The sequence below is a fragment of the Ovis canadensis genome, chromosome 2 (genome assembly GCF_042477335.2).
Source record: "Ovis canadensis isolate MfBH-ARS-UI-01 breed Bighorn chromosome 2, ARS-UI_OviCan_v2, whole genome shotgun sequence".
Taxonomy (NCBI): Eukaryota; Metazoa; Chordata; class Mammalia; order Artiodactyla; family Bovidae; genus Ovis; species Ovis canadensis.
The window spans coordinates 130,437,265-130,461,587 of record NC_091246.1 but is presented as its reverse complement, the minus strand read 5'-3'; positions in this window follow the sequence as shown (position 1 = coordinate 130,461,587).

The following is a 24,323-nucleotide window of genomic DNA, read 5'->3' as shown; positions in this document are numbered from 1 at the left end:
TGACACCGCTCACCCCTTCAGGCTGATTCCCTGGCTGCTGGAGCTGGACTCTGGCAAACACCAACACAACAACACAAGAGACAACTCTACATATGGACATCTCCAGATGGTCAACATCAAAACAGATTGATTATATTTCTTGCAGCTGAAGATGGAGAATCTATAAAAACAAGACTTGGAGCCTATTGTGGCTCAGATCATGAATTCCTTATTGCCAAATTCAGACCTAAATTGAAGAAAGTAGAGAAAACCACTAGGCCATTCAGGTAGGTCCTTAATCAAATCCCTTACAATTACACGGTGAAAGTAAGACATAGATTCAACGGATTAGAACTGATAGAAAGAGTGTCTGAAAAACTATAGATGGAGGTTTGTAATATTCTACAGGAGGGTGATCAAAACCTTCCCCAAAAAGAGAAATGCAAAAAGGCAAAATGATTGTCTGAGGAAAGAAAGTGAATTTGCTCAGTCACGTCTGATTCTTTGTGACCCCTTGGACTGTATCTTGCCAGAGTTTTCCATCCATGGGATTTTCCAGGCAAGAATACTGAAGTGGATTGCTATATATCTTTCTCCAGGGGATCTTCCCAACCCAGGGACCAAACCTGGTTCTCCCACATTGCAGGCAGACTCTTTACTGTCTGAGCCAGCAGGGAATTCTTAGATCTTTCAAATCGCTGAGAAAAGAAGAGAAGTGAAATTGAAATGAGAAAAAGAAAGATGCATCATATTGAGTTCCAAAGAATAGCAAGGAGAGATAAGAAAGCCCCCCTAAGTGAAAAATGAAAAGAAATAGAGGAAAACAATAGAATGGAAAGACTAGAGATCTCTTCAAGAAAATTACAAATACCAAGGGAATATTTCATGCAAAGATGGACAGATTAATGACTGAAATGGTATAAAGAAGCAGAAGATATTAAGAAGAGGTGGCAAGAATACACAGAAGAGCTATTTAAAAAAGGATCTTAATAAATCAGATAACCACAATGATGTGATCACTGACCTTGATCTGGACATCTTGCAGTGCAAAGTCAAGTGGTCCTTTGGAAGGATCATCACGATGAACAAAGCTAGAGGAGATGAGGAATTGCAGATGGGCTATTTCAAATCCTAAAAGATAGTACTCTGAAAGTGTTGCACTCAATATACCAGGAAATTTGGAAAACACAGCAGTGGCCACAGGACTAGAAAAGATCAGGTTTCATTCCAATCTTAAAGATGGGCAATGCCAAAGACTGTTCAAACTTCTGCACAGTTGCACTCATTTCACATGCCTTCAAAGTAATGCTCAAAATTATCCAAGTTAGGCTTCAACAGTACATGAACGAAGAAATTCCAGGTATTCAATCTGGATTTTAAAAAGACAAAGGAACCAGAGATTAAATTGTCAAATTCCACTGTATCATAGAAAAAGCAGGACAATTTCAGAAAAACATACGTCTGCTTCATTGACTACACCAAAGCTTTTGACTGTGTGGTAGAAAACAAACTGTGGAAAATTTTTAAAGAGATGGGAATATCAGACCACCTTACCTGCCTCCTGAAAAATCTGTATGCATGTCAAGAGCAACAGTTAGAACCAGAGGTGGAACAATGGTCTGGTTCAAAATTGGGAAAAGGAGCATATCAAGGCTGAATATTGCCATCCCACTTATTTAGTTTATATGCAGAGTACATCATGTGAAATGCTGGGCTGGATGAAGCACAAGCTGGAATCAAGATTACCAGGAGAAATATCACCACTCTCAGACTTGCATATGACACCACCCTTATGGCGGAAAGCAAGGAGGAACTAAAGAGCCTCTTGTTGAAAGTGAAAGAGGACAGTGAAAAGGCTACCTTGAACTCAACATTCAAAAAATGAGGATCATGGAATCCAGTCCCATCTCTTCATGGCAAATAGATGGGGAAAAAATGGAAACAGTGACAGATTTAGTTTCTCGGGCTCCAAAATCAATGCAGATGGTGACTGCAGTCTTGAAATTAAGGTGCTTGCTCCTTGGAAGAAAAACAATGACAAACTTAGACAGCAGAGACATTACTTTGCAGACAAAGTTCTGGAGAGTCAAAGCTATGTTTTTTCCAGTAGCCATGTATAGACAGACAGTTGGACCATAAAGAAGGTTGAGCACCAAAGAATTGATGCTTTTGAGCTGTGGTGTTGGAGAAGACTCTTGAGAGTCCCTTGGACTGCAAGGAGTTCTAACCAGTCAATCCTAAAGGAAATCAGTCCTGAATATTCACTGGAAGGACTGATGCTGCAGCCGAAGCTCCAATACTTTGGCCACTTGATGCAAAGAGCTGATTCATTAGAAAAGACCCTAATGCTGTAAAAAAAAAAGTGAAGGTAAGAGGAAAAGGGACAGAGGACAAGATGGTTGGATAGCATCACCAACTCAATTGGCATGAGTTTGAGCAAGCTCCAGGAGATGGTGTAGTACATGGAAGCTTGACATTCTGCAGTCATGCAGAATGGGTTGGACATGACTGAGTGACTGAACAACAATGAAGAGGTTTCTTTATTGAATAGAAAGGCTCTTGAACACAAACACAGAGGCACACACACATTCTAAACATAATTTCATTTTAAACGGCATCAGGCTTAGAGGCACTAGAGTGAAAATTCGTTCAGATGAAATACACCCTTACATTCACAGGCTATAAAAGTTTAAGGTTGATTTTTGGTGGTTTACTTAGGAAACATAAAATGGGCCATTGATTTTGTTGACTTTTTTTTTCCTGTGTTTTTTTGTTTGTTTGTTTCTTTTTTTTTTTTTTTAGGAACAAATATAAGTAACTATCATTTTCTAGCTCTTGCAGCCATGGCAAAAATTTCAATAGAAAATTACCTTTCTATTAAAGTTGAATAAAATAATAATCTTATTGTATCCCTAGAGCAGTAAACTTTATTCACATCCTCTTGGCCTAAACTCATTCTGAAAATTGCTTCATTGTTCAATAGCAACATTTTGCTTTTTAACTGTGATGATTATTGAGGCTTTATTATTCAGATATGAAATACACTTTAAAAATACAAGAGCTTTGTGATCAGCTCATAATTTCTGATTGTTTCATATAAACTCCATTTTATTATGTAAAAATCATTACTTTTATCTGTAGGTTTCTTGGGATTTTAAACACTGGAGTCCATCTTTAGAAAATATTACTCCCTTTTAGTTTATGGCCCATTGCAATTCAGAGAAAAAGTAAAACTAGAGATTAGAAGCAACACAAAATAAAAAGATTAACTTGGTTTTTGCTTTTTTTTCTGGGTCATTGTCTATTACACTATATTCAAGTAGCTAAAGTTCTTATTAAATGGTAATACCTAGGAATTTTGAGTAAGTTTGAGAACAGTTTAATGAGTATTCAAAGTATTTGGGGAAGTCTTACTGTCATTTATATTGTCTTTTAACAATTTGTTTATAAATTCTAGGGAAATGTGAGCATACTTAACAAATATATGTGTGTGTGTGTATATATATATATATAATTTAAAAATTATGATGGCCTTAACCTTATACACTAAGAATAATATGATTCCTAAAGGAAAAGATATGTATAATTTGTTGATGATTGCTGTCTTATTCTTCTACATATCAAAATATCACAGACTGGGTGACTTGAACAATAGACATTTACATATCTATTTTCTCACAGTTCTGGAGGCTAGAAGCTCAAGATCAAGAGCAGAGTTGTTTTCTGTTGAGACCTCTCTACTGACTTGTAGACTGCCACCTTCTCACTATGTTGGCATACAAACTGTTCTCTGTGCCTTCCCTGAGAAGAAGAGGAAGAAGAGAGACAGAGGCAGGTATACTATATCTGCCTCACTAGATTTGCCCCATCCTTATAAAAGACTCTGATGCTGGGAGAGATTGGGGGCAGGAGGAGAAGGGGATGACAGAGGATGAGATGGCTGGATGGCATCACTGACTCGATGGACATGAATCTGAGTGAACTCCGGGAGTTGGTGATGGACAGGGAGTGATGGTGATGGACAGCCTGGTGTGCTGTGATTCATGGGGTCACAAAGAGTCGGACACTAATGAGTGACTGAACTGAACTATGATCTTTTTTAATCTTAATTATATAAGATTAAAAGGTCTTATTATACATAAAGTTCTTATCTCCAAAATACAGTCATAATAAGGGCTAGGGCTGCAAAACCTGACTTTGAGAGGGGCATACAGTTCACTTCACAACAGTGATGTTGTTTTCATTTGTACACTCCCTTAATCATCACATTTATTAAGGATCTGCTATGAGCCAGGCACTGATTCAGTGTAACTTATAATATAGCCATTACATTATAATGGCTGGATGAAACACAAGCTAGAAACAAGATTGCTGGGAGAAATATCAATAATCTCAGATACACAGATGACACCATCCTTAGGGCAGAAAGCAAAGAACTAAAGAGCTTCTTGATGAAAGTGAAAGAGGAGAGTGCAAAAACTAGTTTAAAACTCAACATTCAAAAATCTAAGATCATGGGCATCCAGTCCCATCACTTCGTGGCAAGATGGGAGAAGCAATGGAAACAGTGAGAGACTTTTTTTTTTTTTCAGCTCCAAAAATCACTGCAGATGATGACTGCAGCCATAAAATGAAAACACTAATGTATGGCAAAACCAATACAGCATTGCAAATTAAAATAAAGTAAAAATAAAAATTTTAAAAAAAAATGAAAACACTCTTGCTCCTTGGAAGAAAAGCTATGACCAACCTAGACAGATATTAAAAAGTAGAGACATTACTTTGCTGACAAAGGTCCATCTCTTTAAAGCTATGATTTTTCCAGTAGTCATGTATCAATGTGAGAGTTGGACTATAAAGAAAGCAGAGCACTGAAGAATTGATGCTTTTGAACTGTGGTGTTGGAGAAGCCTCTTGAGAGTCCTTTGGACTGCAAGGAGATCCAACCAGTCCATCCTAAAGGAAAACGGTCCTGAATATTCATTGGAAGGACTGATGCTGAAGCTGAAACTCCAATCCTTTGGCCACCTGATGCAAATAACTGACTCATTAAAAAAGACCCTGAATAATACTCCATTGTGTATATGTACCACAGCTTTCTTATCCATTCATCTGCTGATGGACATCTAGGTTTTTTCCATGTCCTGGCTATTATAAACAGTGCTGCGATGAACATTGGGGTACACATGTCTCTTTCAATTCTGGTTTCCTCCGTGTGTATGCCCAGCAGTGCAATTGCTGGGTCATAAGGCAGTTCTATTTCCAGTTTTTTAAGGAATCTCCGCACTGTTCTCCATAGTGGCTGTACTAGTTTGCATTCCCACCAAAAATGTAAGAAGGTTCCCTTTTCTCCACACCCTCTCCAGCATTTATTGCTTTTGGATAGCAGCCATTCTGACTGGAGTGAAATGGTACCTCACTGTGGTATTTGATTTGTATTTCTCTGATAATGAGTGATGTTGAGCATCTTTTCATGTGTTTGTTAGCCATCTGTATGTCTTCTGTGGAGAAATGTCTATTAAATTCTTTGGCCCATTTTTTGATTGGGTCATTTATTTTTCTGGAATTGAGCTGCAGGAGTCGCTTGTGTATTTTTTTGAGATTGGTTCTTTGTCAGTTGCTTCATTTGCTATTATTTTCTCCAATTTTGCAGGCTGTCTTTTTACCTTGCTTATAGTTTCCTTTGTTGTGCAAAAGCTTTTAATTTTAATTAGGTCCCATTTGTTTATTTTTGCTTTTATTTCCAATATTCTGGGAGGTGGGTCATACAGGATCAGCCACTTAAAAGGATGCATTTGAATCAGTTCTAATGAGGTGGATGAAACTGGAGCCTATTATACAGAGTAAAGTAAGCCAGAAAGAAAAACACTAATACAGTATACTAACACATATATATGGAATTTAGAAAGATGGTAAAGATAACCCTGTATGCGAGACAGCAAAAGAGACACAGACATACAGAACAGTCTTTTGGACTCTGTGGGAGAGGGAGAGGGTGGGATAATTTGGGGGAATGTCATGAAAACAAGTATAATATCATATAAGAAACGATTGCCAGTCCAGGTTTGATACAGGATCCTTGGGGCTGGTGCACTGGGATGACCCGGAGGGAGGTGGGAGGGGGGTTCAGGAAGGGGAACACGTGTACGCCTGTGGAGGATTCATGTTGATACGTGGCAGAACCAATACAATATTGTAAAGTAATTAGCTTCCAATTAAAATAAATAAATGTAAATTAAAAGAAAAGAAAAGACCCTGATGCTGGGAAAGATTAAACGCAGGTGGAGAGGGGACAACAGAGAATGAGGAGATGGTTGGATAGCATCATCGACTCACAGACATGAGTTTGGGCAAGCTGCGGGAGTTGGTGATGGATAGGGAGGTCTGGCATGCTGCATTCTACGGGTTTGCAAAGAGTCAGACACAACTGAGTGACTGAACTGAACTGATAATGTAACCAGGAAGACATTTATTAACTGTGATGAGTGTTAAAGGGGGCAAAAGTTATAAACTGAAAATGTAAATAAGGAGCTCTAACTCAAAGTAAGTTAATGCTAGTGATAATACCTGCTTTCATAAATTATCATTCTAGAGAAAATAGAAATACTTTTTGCACATAAATATGACATATTTCATGTTTTTTTTTTCTATTTGTGTATTTTTTGTGTTTGTGTCTTTGGTTATAATAACCACACTAATTCAATGATGAACTATGTAAATATGCATAAGCTCTTTAGTTTATATGAGAATTTACATTTGCTTTAAATGCTCAAGGCACTTTAAACCACATTACACTATTTGATCTGTGCAAATATTAGGAGGTAGATGACATAGGTCATGTTCAAAAGAAGTAAGTTCAGTTAAATAAAATCTCAGCATAGGATAGTTAAGTGACTTCTGAAGATAAGTGGTAGCATGATAATTTAAATTTCAAATGATTGTTTTTTAAAAATTCAGTTTTATTGGTTGCATCACATTGATTTTCTTTTTTCTTTTCTAGTCTTAATTTTAATGAAGTAAATTATTTTAACAGAAAAAGTACATAAGAACTTTCTTAGCTGTTTGGTTACAAATTTAAATTTTTAACTCAATATGCTAAATAAGTATTTGATTATTTTTTAAACCCATAGTCCACTTTTGTCTATGTACTTGGATACCACAAAAGATATGAGATAATATGAGATATGATTGTAACTTGTATTTATATATGTTAAAATATCTTAAATGGGATTTCCCTCTCCCACAGAGTCCAAAAGACTGTTCTATACATCTGTGTCTCTTTTGCTGTCTCACATTCAGGGTTATCGTTACCATCTTTCTAAATTCCATATATATGTGTTTGTATACTATATTGGTGTGTTTCTTTCTGCCTTACTTCACTCTGTATAATAGGATCCAGTTTCATCCACCTCATTAGAACTGATTCAAATGTATTCCTTTTAATGGCAATTAAAGAATGTAATACTCTATTGTGTATATCAACCACAGCTTTCTTATCCATTCATCTTCTGATGGACATCTAGGTTGCTTCCATGTCCTGGCTATTATAAATAGTGCTGTGATGAACATTGGGGTACACGTATCTCTTTCAATTCTGGTTTCCTTGGTGTGTATGCCCAGCAGTGGGATTGCTGGCTAATTTGTTCTTTTTTGGAAACTGACAGGAAAATTTATTTTGTTGTTTAAAAATACATTGTTTCATACTTTCTGTAATATTTTTGCACAATTTCTAATTTTGATTAATTTTTTATGGAAATCACATATGTAAATAAATAAATGTATAGATAAGTTCAGATTTACTTAACACTAATACTTTTGTGGTTTTTCAGCTGCACTATGCCGCTTATGGGATCTTAGTTCCCCCATCAGAGATTGAACCCAGGTCCCTTGCAATGGAGGTGCAGAATCCTAACCCCTGGACTGTCAGAGAAGTTCCTAATACTAATTTCTTAAAAGGTATATAGCTTCATCACAAACTGATTTGTTATTTCAAGAAGAACTGATCAAAGTCCATTCTCATTCAATTCAGTTCAGTTCAGTCGCTCAGTCGTGTCTGACTCTTTGTGACCCCATGAACTGCAGTAAGCCAGGCCTCCCTGTCGATCACCATCTCCTGGAGCATTCTCATTAGATGTGTAAAATACTCAAAATGACTTAATAGGCACTGCTTTTGTTTCAGAGGGAATCATACCACTAGTGCAGAATTCACACAGTTTTAAAAGATATTTCAATGAACTGTGATAAATATTATGATAAAGTGTATGGGCATATATACAGAATTATCTCATGTGCTTTGAGAAGGTTTAGGAGTTTCATATCTTAGAACATTAACTCCATTCAGTTCAGCCCCTCGTTGTGTCCAACTCTTTGAGAATCCATGAATTGCAGCAAGTCAGGCTTCCCTGTCCATCATCAACTCCCAGAACTTGCTCAAACTAGTGTCCACTGAGTCAGTGATGCCATCCAACCGTCTCATTCTCTGTCGTCCCCTTCTCTTTCTGCCTTCAATCTTTCCCAGTGATGGGTATTCTCTAAGGAGTCAATTCTTCACATCATGTGACCAAAGTATTTGTGCTTCAGCTTCAGCATCAGTCCTTCCAATGAATATTCAGGACTGATTTTCCTTAGGGTTGATTGCCTAAATCTCCTTGCACTTCTTCTCCAGCACCACAGTGTAAAGCATTAATTCTTCAGTGCTCAGCTTTCTTTATGGTGCAGCTCTCACATCCATACATGACTACTGGAAAAACCATAGATTTGACGAGACGGACCTTTGTTGGCAAAGTAATGTCTCTGTTTCTTAATACACTGTCCAGTTTTGTCATTGCTTTTCTTCCAAGGAGCAAGCATCTTTTAATTATATGGCTGCAGTCACCATATACAGTGATTTTGGAGCCCAAGAAAATAAAGTCTCTCACTGTTTCCATTGCTTCTCCCATCTATTTGCCATGAAGTGATGGGACCAGATGCCATAATCTTTGTTTTTTGAATGTGAAGTTTTAAGCCAGCTTTTTCACTCTCCTCTTTCACTTTCATCAGGAGGCTTTTTAGTTCTTCTACACTTTCTGCCATAAGGGTGGTGTCACCTGTATATCTGAGGTTATTGATATTTCTCCCAGAAATTTTGATTCCAGCTTGTGCTTCCTCCAGCCCAGTGTTTCTCATGATGTACTCTGCATATAAGTTAAGTAAGCAGGGTGAAAATATACAGCCTTGGCGTACTCCTTTCCCAATTTGGAAACAGTCTGTCGTTCCATGTCCAGTTCTAACTGTTGCTTCCTGACGTGCATACAGGTTTCTCAATAGGCAGGTCAGGTGGTCTGGTATTCCCATCTCTTTCAGAATTTTCCAGTTTGTTGTGATCCATGCAGTCAAAGGCTTTGGCATAATCAATAAAGCAGAAATCAATTTTTTTTTTCTGGTTCTCTCTTGCTTTTTCGATGATCCAGCGGATGTTGTCAATTTGATCTCTGGTTCCTCTGCCTTTTCTGAAATCAGCTTGAACATCTGGAGTTCATGGTTCATGTATTGTTGAAGCCTGGCTTGGAGAATTTTAAGCATTATTTTACTAGCATGTGAGATGAGTGTAATTGTTGATTAATTTGAGCATTCTTTGGCATTGCCTTTCTTTGGGATGTTCTTACACTGTTGCGAAGTTCTCGGTCCCACAAGAGATTCCCTGTCCGGGCAATCTGACAATGAGACTGAGAACCCCCAGGGAATTTGACTTTGAAAGTCAGTGGGATTTGATTACAGAACTTCCACAGACTGGGGAAACAGACTTTTGGAGGGCACAAACAAAACATTGTGTGCACCAGAACCCAGGAGAAAGGAGCAGTGACCCCACAAGATACTGAACCAGACTTGCTTGTGAGTGTCCAGGAGTCTCTGGTGGAGTTATGGGTCGACAGTGCCCTGCCATAGAGTCAGAGACACTGAATACAACAGTCCTGGGAGCCACGGGGCGATCTGGTATAAGTCCTTTTGAAGGAGATCACCATTACCACCATTGCCCCTACCACACCCCTACCCTAGTTAGGCCCCAGGCCAAACTACAGGGAGAAAACATAGCCCCACCCATCAACAGAAAATTGGATTAAAGATTTGCTGAGCTTGGCCACACCCATCAGAGAAAGACCCATATTCCCCTGTAGCCAGTGTCTCTCTTCAGGAAGCTTCCACAAGTCTCTTATCCTTATCCATCAGAGGGTAGACAGAATGGAAACCACATTCACAGAATATTTACTAGGGACTATTAAAATTTATCTAGGTAAAAAGGAAGTTAAAGATGGAATAGTGTTTGCAAAAACCCAAGAATAAGGGAAAGCATAAATATATGGTATACATATAGAAGAAAAAGCGGGAATGATGAGAGATGGAACAAAGGAGGTGATAATTGTTAACTTCTCTTAAGCTTTGTGTGCTAAAACTTTTAATAGTTAACTTCTCTTGAACTCTGTGTGCCAAAACTTTCTTCTAGTCTTGCATATGGGTTATCTCAGGCAGTCTCTGAAAAATCCTACGGATTTTTCTGTAAATATTATATGTTCAACAATGTATTATAGTTGATAAGACATGATATAGCAGCTATATTGCCTAACAACTATTAGCTGTGCAACTCTAGGGAAGTTATTAACCTCTCTGTGTCTTGGTTTCTTCATCTGTAAAATGGGAAAATGGAAGCCCATCTACTTGGTAGTTATATTATGAGAATTATGTGAACTATCATATAGAAAGCACTTAGACAGCACCTGGCACATAAGCACATGTTTTAGTTATTAATAGTATTATTTTCCACACTTTATATTTGCTGAAACTATTGGGGGGGTCCTTTCAACATATAAGCCAGAATACATCAGGACTCTGATTAAAAGCCTGGGTTGGAGTCCCAACTCACATATGGAATGAGATTCAGGGCTCTCAAAACTGACCTTACTTTTACCATCCTCTCTTTCCTTTCTCCACTAAAGCTTCATTGGCCACACAACTGTTAGTGAAACATTCTACTTCAGAATATTAAACCCTCATTTTGCCCTCTAATCAAAAAATTCTTCCCCATTTCCCAGTGTGAAATTAAAATTAGCTTAGATATCATTTTATTTTCAAATGAACAAATGTTTAAATGCCCAATATCCAAACTTTGATGAAACTTTGCCAAGTTACCTGAATGATTCTGGTTCTATAAGAAAAAAATAAATGAAAGGTGAAATAAATGAGTATGTTCTGGGTAACATATTATTAAAAAATAAAAAGGGTAGGAGCTCTATTGTATAGAATAATCAGAAAAAAATTTTATTTAACCAAAAGTTAGTGAACTTTAAGTCAGATTGGCTTGGGCTAACCAAATACATTGTTCTTATAACTAAAAAGACACAATGTGAAACAAATGAATCCGAAGATTTAGATATTATCATCAGGTTGGTCTGTTTATCTAATAATTTGATTCATTTTATGTCAACCTTATTATCTCATACTGCAGATATACTTTCTCTATATTACAGGAAAGAAAAACATGGCTATAAATATTTGCAAGTTTTTACAATACCAGGAACTTATCACTAACCTGTATATACCAAAGGACTTCTCTATCCCTTGATTATATAACATGTAACACATATATATACAAACATATATACATATATACATATACACATATATACACATACACACATATATACATATACACACATTCCAATTTTATAAAACATATTAGAAAGTATACATATTTATGTTTATAAAATAAAGAGAAATGTGTCTATATATTATATTTAATAGTTATATAATATTGTGGAATATATATATTCCAATTGGCCAAGGGGTAGTCACAGTATTGATTAATCAGGTCTTATAAAAATCCTTTCCCTGAAGAAGGGATGAGCTGTGGTGGCCATATTCTTCAGTTTACATCCATAAAAGGTCAGAATGGTTTAATAAAAGGGTTGTGTAAGGTTAGATTGTTGTTTATAGGGGAAGAATGGACAGTGGATGTGAAAAATGGCATGTACATTATAATTCAACTGTGATTTATAAGGTCTATTTCAGTTTTAAAATTATATGAGCATAAAGTCTTGTGTTCTTGAATGTTCTCATTGGTTTAGTGGCAGTACAGAACCTACTTCAGTACATTTATGAAATATTTGATCTTTAGATTTTCTTGAATCTCAAAATTCCTTGGAAATTTCCAATAACAGATGCAATGTCATATTTTAGGTTCACAGCTCTTTGGTAGGAAAGGCAGATATCAATCATTCCTATTTTTATTGTTAGCTTAATATCAAAAAATATATAAATGTTTCAAACATTTTTGCCTCTTTGGAGTAAAAATTGGAAACTTTAAACACATAGCAATTGGTACTTTACTTAACTTTACTCTTGCTCTTAAGCTAGAATGCTTAAACTTTGCTATCCTTTTCATCTTTGTGTATGTGACATTTCTGTAAAAGCTTACTCCATACCCTAATGTAGAATAAGTGAATATAGCAGAAGATACTACCATTAAGAGCAAAAATTAAATTCAGAGATTCTAGCATTTTATTGTTTTTTAATGATTAGCAGATCACTAAGCTTCAACTATATTTTCTTGTTTACGTTGATTTTGTCCCAATTTTTCAAATATTAATACTTATATCCTAGATGCACAAAATTGGCAGTTTTATAAGTATCATTTACTCTAATACCAATCCATGTTGTTGTTCTTTTTTTTTTTTCCCCTGCAATTTGGAACATGACAATAAATTTTAAAAATGTATTTTTACAAAACAAAAACTGGCAAGTTTTCCTTAACACTTGCAAAATAAATAAATAAAAGCCCCACAAAAGCAATTAAAAAATTTAATTGTATTTAAAGAGTAAAAACATAAGTAAATAAGAGTAGCTAATGAGTCCTATTAGGTTTAACTTTAAATTCAACTTGAAGCTCTTGATATCCCCTTGGGGTGGGGGAAGTGATGTAATTTATAGAGTTTAATTTTTTTAAAAGGGTAAAGTTCACAGATAAAGAAAGCAAATTTTTGAAACAAAATTATACACATAATTACTGTTTCGTTAATATGAGACATTTTAGAAAAGTAAAAAGAAGTCTTCAATTAAGTTTATACAAGATACTATTGTCCTCCAAAACAATGTTTTCAATGCATCTCCACTCAAAAACTAAAGCAGAAGTAATAATATTGTTAAAATTCAGAAAGTTATTTCTTCAGGGAATTGGAAGTAAAGAATTATATTGACCTAAACTGTGGAAAGAAGAGAGGTGAAAAACAAAGGAGAAAAGGAAAGACATTAGCATCTGAATGCAGAGTTTCAAAGAATAGCAAGAAGAGATAAGAAAGCCTTCTTCAGCGATCAATGCAAAGAAATAGAGGAAAGAACAGAATGGGAAAGACTAGAGATCTCTTCAAGAAAATTAGAGATACCAAAGGAACATTTCATGCAAAGATGCGCCGATAAAGGACAGAAATGGTATGATCCAAACAAAAGCAGAAGAGCTGGCAAGAATACACAAAAAAACTGTACAAAAAAGATTTCTTGTTCATGACCCAGATAATCAGGATGGTGTGATCACTCACCTGGAGCCAGACATCCTGGAATGTGAAGTCAAGTGGGCCTTAGAAAGCATCACTATGAACAAAGCCAGTGGAGGTGATGAAATTCCAGTTGAGCTGTTTCAAATCCTGAAAGATGATGCTGTCAAAGTGCTGCACTCAATATGCCAGCAAATTTGGAAAACTCAGCAGTGGCCACAGGACTGGAAAAGGTCAGTTTTCATTCCAATCCCAAAGAAAGGCAGTGCCAAAGAATGCTCAAACTACTGTACAATTGCAATCGTCTCACATGCTAGTAAAGAAACGCTCAAAATTCTCCAAGCCAGGCTTCAGCAATGCGTGAACCGTGAACTTCCTGATGTTAAAACTGACGTTAGAAAAGGCAGAGGAACCAGATATCAAATTGACAACATCCACTGGATCATGGAAAAAGCAAAAGAGTTCCAGAAAAATATCTATTTCTGCTTTATTGACTATGCCAAAGCCTTTGACTGTGTGAATCACAATAAACTGTGGAAAATTCTGAAGGAGATGGGAATACCAGACCACCTGACCTGCCTCTTGAGAAATCTGTATGCAGGTCAGGAAGCAGCAGTTAGAACTGGACATGGAAAAACAGACTGGTTTCAAATAGGAAAAGGAGTACATCAAGGCTGTATATTGTCACTCTGCCTATTTAACTTCTATGCAGAGTACATCATGAGAAACGCTGAACTGGAAGAAACACAAGCTGGAATCAAGATTGCCGGGAGAAATATCAATCACCTCAGATATGCAGATGACACCACCCTTATGGCAGAAAGTGAAGAGGAACTAAAAAGCCTCTTGAAAGTGAAAGAAGAGAGTGAAAAAGTTGGCTTAACTCAACATTCAGAAAACGAAGATCATGGCATATGGTCCCACCACTTCATAGGAAATAGATGGGGAAACAGTGTAAGCAGTGTCAGACTTTAATTTTTGGGGCTCCAAAATCACTGCAAATGGTGATTGCAGCCATGAAATCAAAAGACGCTTACTCCTTGGAAGGAAAGTTATGACCAACCTAGATAGCATATTCAAAAGCAGAGACATTACTTTGCTGACTAAGGTCCGTCTAGTCAACGCTATGGTTTTTCTACTGGTCATGTATGGATGTGAGAGTTGGACTGTGAAGAAGGCTGAGCACTGAAGAATTGATGCTTTTGAACTGTGGTGCTGGAGAAGATTCTTGAGAGTCCCTTGGACTGCAAAGGAGATCCAACCAGTCCATTCTGAAGGAGATCAGCCCTGGGATTTCTTTGGAAGGAATGATGCTAAAGCTGAAACTCCAGTACTTTGGCCACCTCATGCAAAGAGTTGACTCATTGGAAAAGACGCTGATGCTGGGAGGGATTGAGGGCAGGAAGAGAAGGGGACGAACGAAGATGAGATGGCTGGATGGCCTCACTGACTCGATGAATGTGAGTCTGAGTGAACCCCGGGAGTTGGTGATGGACAGGGAGGCCTGGCGTGTTGCAATTCATGGGGTTGCAAACAGTCGGATACGACTGAGCGACTGAATGAATGAATGAAATTGATTTATCAGCGAATTTTAGATATCACTGCGGCTGCTTAGTCGCTTCAGTCGTGTCCGGCTCTGTGTGACCCCATAGACGGCAGCCCTCCAGGCTCCCCCATCCCTGGGATTCTCGAGGCAAGAACACTAGAGTGGGTTGCCATTTCCTTCTCCAATGCATGAAAGGAAAAGTGAAAGTGAAGTCGCTCTGTCCTGTCCAACTCTTGGCGACTCCATGGATTTGCAGCCTACCAGGCTCCTCCATCAATGGGATTTTCCAGGCAAGAGTACTGGAGTGGGTTGCCATTGCCTTCTCTATTAGATATCACTAGTAGAATGAATATTCAGCTTGTCTCTGGGAAAGTTTCCCACTATTGCTTAGTGTTTGTTTAAATAGGTCGGTGAATGGCAGTTATGCTATAGCCACTGATTTGATGCTTTGCTTCTGAAATATTAATGTTTTTTGGTGTTTCATAATAAAAGGACCTCAGGCAATTGTATTTATTATTGAGTGTGACTTTAATATTCTTGACTAGAACCTCACCTGGCATACAGTATATGGTCAATAATATTTTAATGAATAAATAGTGATTTGTCAAACTCACATCTGCAATATGATACAAGGTAACCTGCCAAATTGCCAACTGCATAAATTAATTTTATCTAAAGCATAATTGAGGAACACCTTCAATGCTAAAGCAAATATTTACCTAGCATCATTTTCAAACATATAGAATGTCAAAAGAAGAAGATACTTTTAAAAAATTTCTGAAAAAGCCAACAAAATTGAAAGCAGAAGGGAATAGAAAGTTGAATAATTCAGACCATAGAGTTTCCTCATTAGAGCAAAGTTAAGCTAAGTGCAGAGTGGATATGAAAGGGCATACAGGGAATATAATTAAACTATATGAATAACTATGATTTGAAATAAAATCCAAGTATAGTACTGGAAGTCCAAGCCAGAGCAATTATACAAAAAATAGAAATAAAAGTCATCCAAATATAAAAGTAAAAATTGTCTGTTTGCAGATGACAATATTTAATACTCATGGAAAACCCTAAAGACTCTGAAACATTGTTAAAGCTAATAAATGCATTAAAGTTGCAGAATCTAAATCGACATAGAAAAATCTGCTGCATTTTCATATTATTCATATTTCCAAATTTAAAAGAACAATCTCTCTTGCAATAGCATTAAAAAGAATAAAATACTTAGGAGTAAATTTAACCAAAGAGGTGAAAAGTCTATCCATTGAAAACTATACAACATTGATGAAAAAGAGAAGACATAAATCAATGAAAGGATATTCTGTATTGATACGGTGGAAGAATTAATATTGTTAATTTTTGTTGTTGTAATATTGTTAATGACCCAAAGTCATCTATCAAAATTCCAGTCACATTTCATAGAAATAGAAAAAACTCCTAAAATTCATATGGATTAACAATAATTAGGAAAAAAAAAAAAAACTGAGTAGCCAAAGTAATCTTGTGAAAGAAAAAGAAAACGGGAGGCATCACACATCAGTATTCACATACAAGTAATGTGTCTTGTTATCTATCCGTTGTCTTCCTTTTTCATGCTAACTGTTAAGATATTAAGGTACATTTCTCTTATTTCCATTAATCTACTCAAGACCAATAATAAAAGAATAAAAAAAATCCCTAATTAGGGGAATAAATTAACATATACTGGAACATTAGACCACTTCCAAGGGTATGTTCTTTAAGATATGCATTGTTAGAAAGCTACTTATTTAGAGGTCTTATTTCTATAAAAACATTTTAGCAATGCATGGAAAGTCAGATGTACTCATCATTTTTTGAAGATGCTTACATCTGCAATTTAAGTAAAGGTGGGGGTGAAATAACTCTAATATTGAGTCAAAAAATTCTTTGGAGAAAAAAATGATGTTGAAATAATGATTAATGTAATTAGGTTAGTTTGCTTACATTAATACAATATAAAATGCTAATAATACTGAAAAAGGATGATCAACCTTTAGTCTGAAAATATTCAATACAGCTAACACAGTAGTCTTTGTTGTTTAAGTTAAAAGGAGCATTACATAGTAACAAAGGGGTCAATTATCTAAGAAAACATACATATATATTCACCTTACAAATGTATGTATATGCACTTAACAATGGAGAGTCAAAATACATGAAGCAAAACTAATAAAACTTAATGGAGAAATAAATCCACTATTATAAGTGAAGACTCTCAGGAACCCTCTGTCAGAAATTATCTAGAAAGCAGAAAATCAATAAAGATATAGTCGACATAAATAGCATTCTACTTGATCTAATTGGCATTTATGAAATACTTCATCCAACAAGAGAATGCACAATGTTCTCAAGCTAATATGGAATATTTAGCAATATATATACCACGTTTTTGGGCTGAAACACATTTTAATAAATTTAAAGTAGTAGAAGTAAAACTACCTATGTTCTCAGACTATATGGGTATTAAACTGAAATCAAAGCCAGGATGAGATGTAGAAAATCTCAATTTTTGCAGAAAGAACACTTGTAAATAGCATATGAATCAAAGCAAAAGTCTCCATAGAAATTTAAAAATATTTTGAGCTAAATATATTTAGAAATACTTTATAAAAAGTAGATGCAGTGAAAGCAACACTTAGAGGGAGGTTTATAAAGTATACCATAGAATATAGAAGAGAATATTAACTAAGTACCCTCCACTTCCATCCTAGGAAACTAGAGAAAGAAGAACAATTTAAGCCAAAAGAAAGCTGACGAAAAGAAATAATTTTGGCAGAAATCAATAAGGATTGAGAAAACAATGGTGACTATTAATGAAGCCCAAAATTGGTTGATTCAGTAAATTTTACTTAAGATATATTAATATTTAATAAAATAATATTAAAATGTTTGATCTCTGCAAGGCTAACCAAGAAATGAAGAGAGAAAACACATATTACAAGCATTTCCTCTTTCTGAAATGAAAGAGGAGCATCACTTCTCATGATCACATGAACATTAGAAGGGAAGGATAATAAAGAAATGCTATGAAAGCTATAAGCCCACAAATTTAATCACTTAAGTGAAATGGATTAATAACTTGAAATACACAAACTACCAAGACTCACAGAGGAGTAGTAGATAATCTCAATGGCTGTATCTGTTGTAACATTCAATCAATAATTAACAAAATTCCAAAAACATAATGCGTAGTCTAATGGTTTAATGGCCATATTTCCAAATATTTAAGAAAGCATGAGGACAATTGTGTTTAATCTCTTCTAGAAAACAGAAGCAGAGAGAACATTTTCTAAATCAGTCAATAACATCAGAAATATCTTAATACATTATGAGAGGAAAGCTACAGACAAACACACTCACACAAACACATATATTACCATCAATGAAATATTCCCCCAAATAATTGCAAATTGAATCCAAAATTACAGAAGAGGAAAACTACAAACCTATATATATCTTATTATCGTCAATGATATATAGCCCTCATAATAATATAAAAATGAATTCAATAATATATAAAACAACTATACATGAAAACCAAGGTCAATTAATTAGGGTTGGGGTTCAACATTTGAAAGTCAATGAATGCCACATCAACATGATAAATTTAAAAATATATATTATCTCAAATGATGCAGAAAATCATTTTTAAAAATCCAGCATCTCTATGGTAAAAGCTCTCAACAAAGTAGGAATACAAGGAAGTTTCTTCAACTTTATAAAAAACATTTACACAATCATAAAACTGTCTTCATCTTGAACAGTTACTGTATGATCTAAAGTTTATTAGAGACCTGTATTTGTCCAAAGGTCCCTCTTCTGAATCTTCCTGAAGACAAAGCACTTTTACAAATTCAGAATAAAACAATAATTGTCTATCAGCTCCATTCAGTTCACTTCAGTCGCTCAGTCGTGTCCGACTCTTTGCAAACCCATGAATCGCAGCATGCCAGGCCTCTCTGTCCATCACCAACTCCTGGAGTTCACACAGATTCATGCCCCTCGAGTCAGTGATGCCATCCAGTCATCTCATCCTCGGTCGTCCCCTTCTTCCCCTGCCCCCAATCCCTCCCAGCACATGATTCTTTTCCAAAGAGTCAACTCTTCGCATGAGGTGGCCAAAGAACTGGAGTTTCAGCTTTAGCATCATTCCTTCCAAAGAAATCCCGGGGCTGATCTCTTTCAGAATGGACTGGTTGGATCCCCTTACAGTCCAAGGGACTCTCAAAAGTCTTTTCGAACACCACAGTTCAAAAGCATCAATTCTTCGGCGCTCAGCCTTCTTCACAGTCCAACTCTCACATCCATGCATAACCAGTGGAAAAACCATTGCCTTGACTAGACGGACCTTTGCTGGCAAAGTAATGTCCTGCTTTTGAATATACTATCTAGGTTGATCATAACCTTTCTTCCAAGGAGTAAGCGTTTTTTAATTTCATGGCTGCAGTCACGGTCTGCAGTGATTTTGGATCCCAAAAAAATAAAGTCTGACACTGCTTACACTGTGTTCCCATCTATTTCCCATGAAGTGATGGGACCAGATGCCATGATCTTTGTTTTCTGAATGTTGAGTTATGCCAACTTTTTCACTCTCCACTTTTACTTTATCATAAGGCTTTTTAGTTCCTCTTCACTTTCTGCCATAAGGGTGGTGTTATCTGCATATCTGAGGTTATTAATATTTCTCCCAGCAATCTTGATTCCACCTTGTGTTTCTTCCAGTCCAGCGTTTCTGATGATGTATTCTGCATATCAGTTAAATAAACAGGGTGACAATATACAGCCTTGACGTACTCCTTTTCCTACTTGAAACCAGTCTGTTGTTCCATGTCCAGTTCTAACTTTTGCTTCCTGATCTGCATATAGGTTTCTCAAGAGGCAGGTTAGGTGGTCTAGTGTTCCCATCTCCTTCAGAATTTTCCACAGTTTATTGTGATCCACACAGTCAAAGGCTTTGGCATAGTCAATAAAGCAGAAAGAGATGTTTTTCTGGAACTCTCTTGCTTTTTCCATGATCCAGCGGATGTTGTCAATTTGATCTCTGGTTCCTCTGCCTTTTCTAAGACCAGCTTGAACATCTGGAAGTTCACGGTTCACGTATTGCTGAAGCCTGGCTTGGAGAATTTTGAGCATTACTTTACTAGCATGTGAGATGATTGCAATTGTACGGTGGTTTGAACATTCTTTGGCATTGCCTTTCTTTGGAATTGGAATAACTGACCTTTTCCAGTCCTGTGGCCACTGCTAGTTTTCCAAATTTGCTGGCATATTGAGTGCAGCACTTTGACAGCATCATCTTTCAGGATTTCAAATAGCTCAACTGGAATGCCATCATCTCCACTAGCTTTGTTCGTAGTGATGCTTTCTAAGGCCCACTTGAGTTCACATTCCAGGATGTCTGGCTCTAGGTGAGTGATCACACCATCATGATTATCTGGGTCATGAAGATCTTTTTTGTATAGTTCTTCTGTGTATTCTTGCCACTTCTTAATATCTTCTGCTTCTGTTAGGTTCATACCATTTCTGTCCATTATCGAGCGCATCTTTGCATGAAATGTTCCCTTGCTATCTCTAATTTGTTGAAGAGATTTCAAGACTTTCCCATTCTGTTGTTTTACTCTATTTCTTTTCATTGATCACTGAGGAAGGCTTTCTTATCTCTTCTTGCTATTCTTTGGAACTCTGCATTCAGGTGCTTATATCTTTCCTTTTCTCCTTCGCTTTTCACTTCTCTTCTTTTCACAGCTATTTGTAAGACCTCCCCAGACAACCATTTTGCTTTTTTGCATTTCTTTTCCATGGGGATGGTCTTGATCCCTGTCTCCTGTACACTGTCACAAACCTCAGTCCACAGTTCATCAGGCACTCTATCTATCAGATCTACTCCCTTCAGTCTATTTCTCACTTCCACTGTATAGTCATAAGGGATTTGATTTAGGTCATACCTGAATGGTCTAGCGGTTTTCCCTCCTTTCTTCAATAAGTCTGAATTTGTTAATAAGGAGTTCATGATCTGAGCCACAGTCAGCTCAGATTGTTGACTGTATAGAGCTTCTCCATCTTTGGCTGCAAAGAATATAATCAACCTGATTTCGGTGTTGACCATCTTGTGATGTCCATGTGTAGAGTCTTCTCTTGTGTTGTTGGAAGAGGGTGTTTGCTGTGACCAGTGCATTTTCTTGGCAAATTTCTATTAGTCTTTGCCCTGCTTCATTCCGTATTCCAGGGCCAAATTTGCCTGTTATACCAGCTGTTTCTTGACTTCCTACTTTTGCATTCTAGTCCCCTATAATGAAAAGGACATCCTTTTTTGGGTGTTAGTTCTTAAAGGTCTTGTAGGTCTTCATAGAACCGTTCAACTTCAGCTTCTTCAGCATTACGGGTTGGGGCATAGACTTGGATTACCGTGATATTGAATGGTTTGCCTTGGAAATGAACAGAGATCATTCTGTCATTTTTGAGATTGCATCCAAATACTGCATTTCAGACTCTTTTGTTGACCAGGATGTCTACTTCATTTCTTCTAAGGGATTCCTGTCTGCAGTAGTAGATATAATGGTCATCTGAGTTAAATTCAGCCATTCCACTCCATTTTAGTTCACTGATTCCTAGAATGTCGCCTTTCACTCTTGCCATCTCCTGTTTGACCACTTCCAATTTGCCTTGATTCATGGAACTGACATTCCAGGTTCCTATGCAATATTGCTCTTTACAGCATCGGACCTGCCACATCCACAACTGGGTTTTGCTTTTACTTTGGCTCCATCCCTTCATTCTTTCTGGAGTTATTTCTCCACTGATCTCCAGTAGCATATTGGGCACCTACTGACCTGGGGAGTTCCTCTTTCAGTATCCTATCATTTTGCCTTTTCATACTGTTCATGGGGTTCTCAAAGCAAGAATAGTGAAGTGATTTGCCATTCCCTTCTCCAGTGGACCACATTCTTTCAGTCCTCTCCACCATGACCCACTCGTCTTGGGTGGCCCCATGGACATGGCATAGTTTCATTGAGTTAGACAAGGCTGTGGTCCTAGTGTGATTAGAATGACTAGTTTTCGGTGATTATGGTTTCAGTGTGTCTGCCTTCTGATGCCCTCTTGCAACACCTACCATCTTACTTGGATGTCTCTTACCTTCACGGCTGCTCCAGCAAAGCACAGCTGCTGCTCCTTACCTTGGACGAGGGTTATCTCCTCATCGCCGCCCCTCCTGACCTTGAACTTGGAATAGCTTCTCTAGGCCCTCCTATGCCTGCTCAGCCACTGCTCCTTGGATGTGGGGTTGCTCCTCTCAACCACCAGCCCTGGGCTCAGGCGTGGATTAGCTCTTTTCAGCTGCTCCTGTCCTGTAGCAGCCTGGCACTCTCGGCCACCACCCCTGACCTCAGATGCGGGGTAGTTCATCTCGACTGCTGCCCCTGACTTCGGACATGGGGTAGCTCCTCTCAGCCACCTCCCCTGACCTCTGTCAGCTCAGTTCAGTTCAGTAGCTCAGTCGTGTCCAACTCTTTGCAACCCCATGAATCGCAGCACACCAGGCCTCCCTGTCTATCACCAACTCCCAGAGTTCATTCAGACTCACGTCCATCGAGTCGGTGATGCCATCCAGCCATCTCATCTTCTGTCATCCCCTTCTCCTCCTGCCCCCAATTCCTCCCAGCATCAGAGTTTTTTCCAATGAGTCAAGTCTTTGCATGAGGGTGGCCAAAGTACTGGAGTTTCAGCTTTAGCATCATTCCTTCCAAAGAAATCTTAGGGCTGATCTCCTTCAGAATGGATTGGTTGGATCTCCTTGCAGTCCAAGGGACTCTCAACAGTCTTCTCCAACACCACAGTTCAAAAGCATCAATTCTTCGGTGCTCAGCCTTCTTCACAGTCCAACTCTCACATCCATACATGACCACCATAGCCTTGACTAGATGGACCTTAGTCAGCAAAGTAATGTCTCTGCTTCTGAATATGCTATCTAGGTTGGTCATAACTTTTCTTCCAAGGAGTAAGACCTCTATAACTGTCTATAGATAACACAAAACTTCAGTTCAGTTCAGTTCAGTTCAGTTGCTCAGTTGTGTCCGACTCTTTGCTACCCCATGAACTGCAGCATGCCAGGCTCCCTGTCCATCACACAAAACTTAAGTATGTCTAAACACTTAATGAGAATGTAATTGACAAAGAAACTTGATTAGAGTAACCAGAATTTGATTGATTATAATAACACTCAAAAACCTTAATCTCTGGCAAAAAAAAATAAACAAATAATTATGAACTGCTTATCATATTAGCATTTTTGGATTGGAACTATCATTCTGTAGTCTTCCTCTCCTAAGAAGACAATGGTAGGTAAATTTAGACCCATCTAACAACCAATGTTTCAATATTTTATCTTATTTAAAATTACCCAGATAATTAATGAATTCTCTTTACTTCACTTAGCTTTAAATTACCGAAATCTGGAGAGACCATTTAGACATTCCCCATAAATTCCCGTAGAATTTACATAAAATGTTTTCTCATTTACATTTACTTAATTTCATCATATCAAGTTATTTTCCCTGCTGACAAATTTGCAACAGATATAAGAACATCTTATTTGACCTCTAGTAAATCTAGGTACAACAGAAGTCTTATAATGTTGATGACTCTAAAAACATATCAATATCAATCAAACCAAGGAGCTTAAGTAGCTACAATACCAGATATCAATTCAGTACTAAATATTTCCCAAATCACATGAAGCTGAAATTCATTCTTTTATAATTATGAGAATCAATATAAGTGTATATTTTATTTCAAGCTGACTAAACATAGTTTATACACAAACCAATTTTCGCAATGCCATTTGGAAGCAGATACCTCTCATATATATAAATTAACACATAGACATACATATACCTATATAGACACAAAGATCTCATAATCTCACAGTTTTCCTACTTAAAGTTTAAGAAGTTTTCTCCTTCATTCTCAGGGTTAGGGGCCCAGGTAGATTATTTACATCTCAAAGACACAAGAAAAGAAATACCAATTCCTTTTAGAAAGCTAAATTCTTCTAAGGATATTTGCAAAAGCAGTTTTAGAATGTCAAGACATTCCCATTTTGGCCATTTTCAATGCTTTTTCTTTTTTTAAATTAATTTTCCAAATAGCAAATTCAGCTTAAATAAATAACAATAATAGACAATAATACATACCATTCACTCACATTTGCATGCCTCAGTTACAGAGGAGCAAGGATCAACATTCAAGTTAACCTTTGCCTC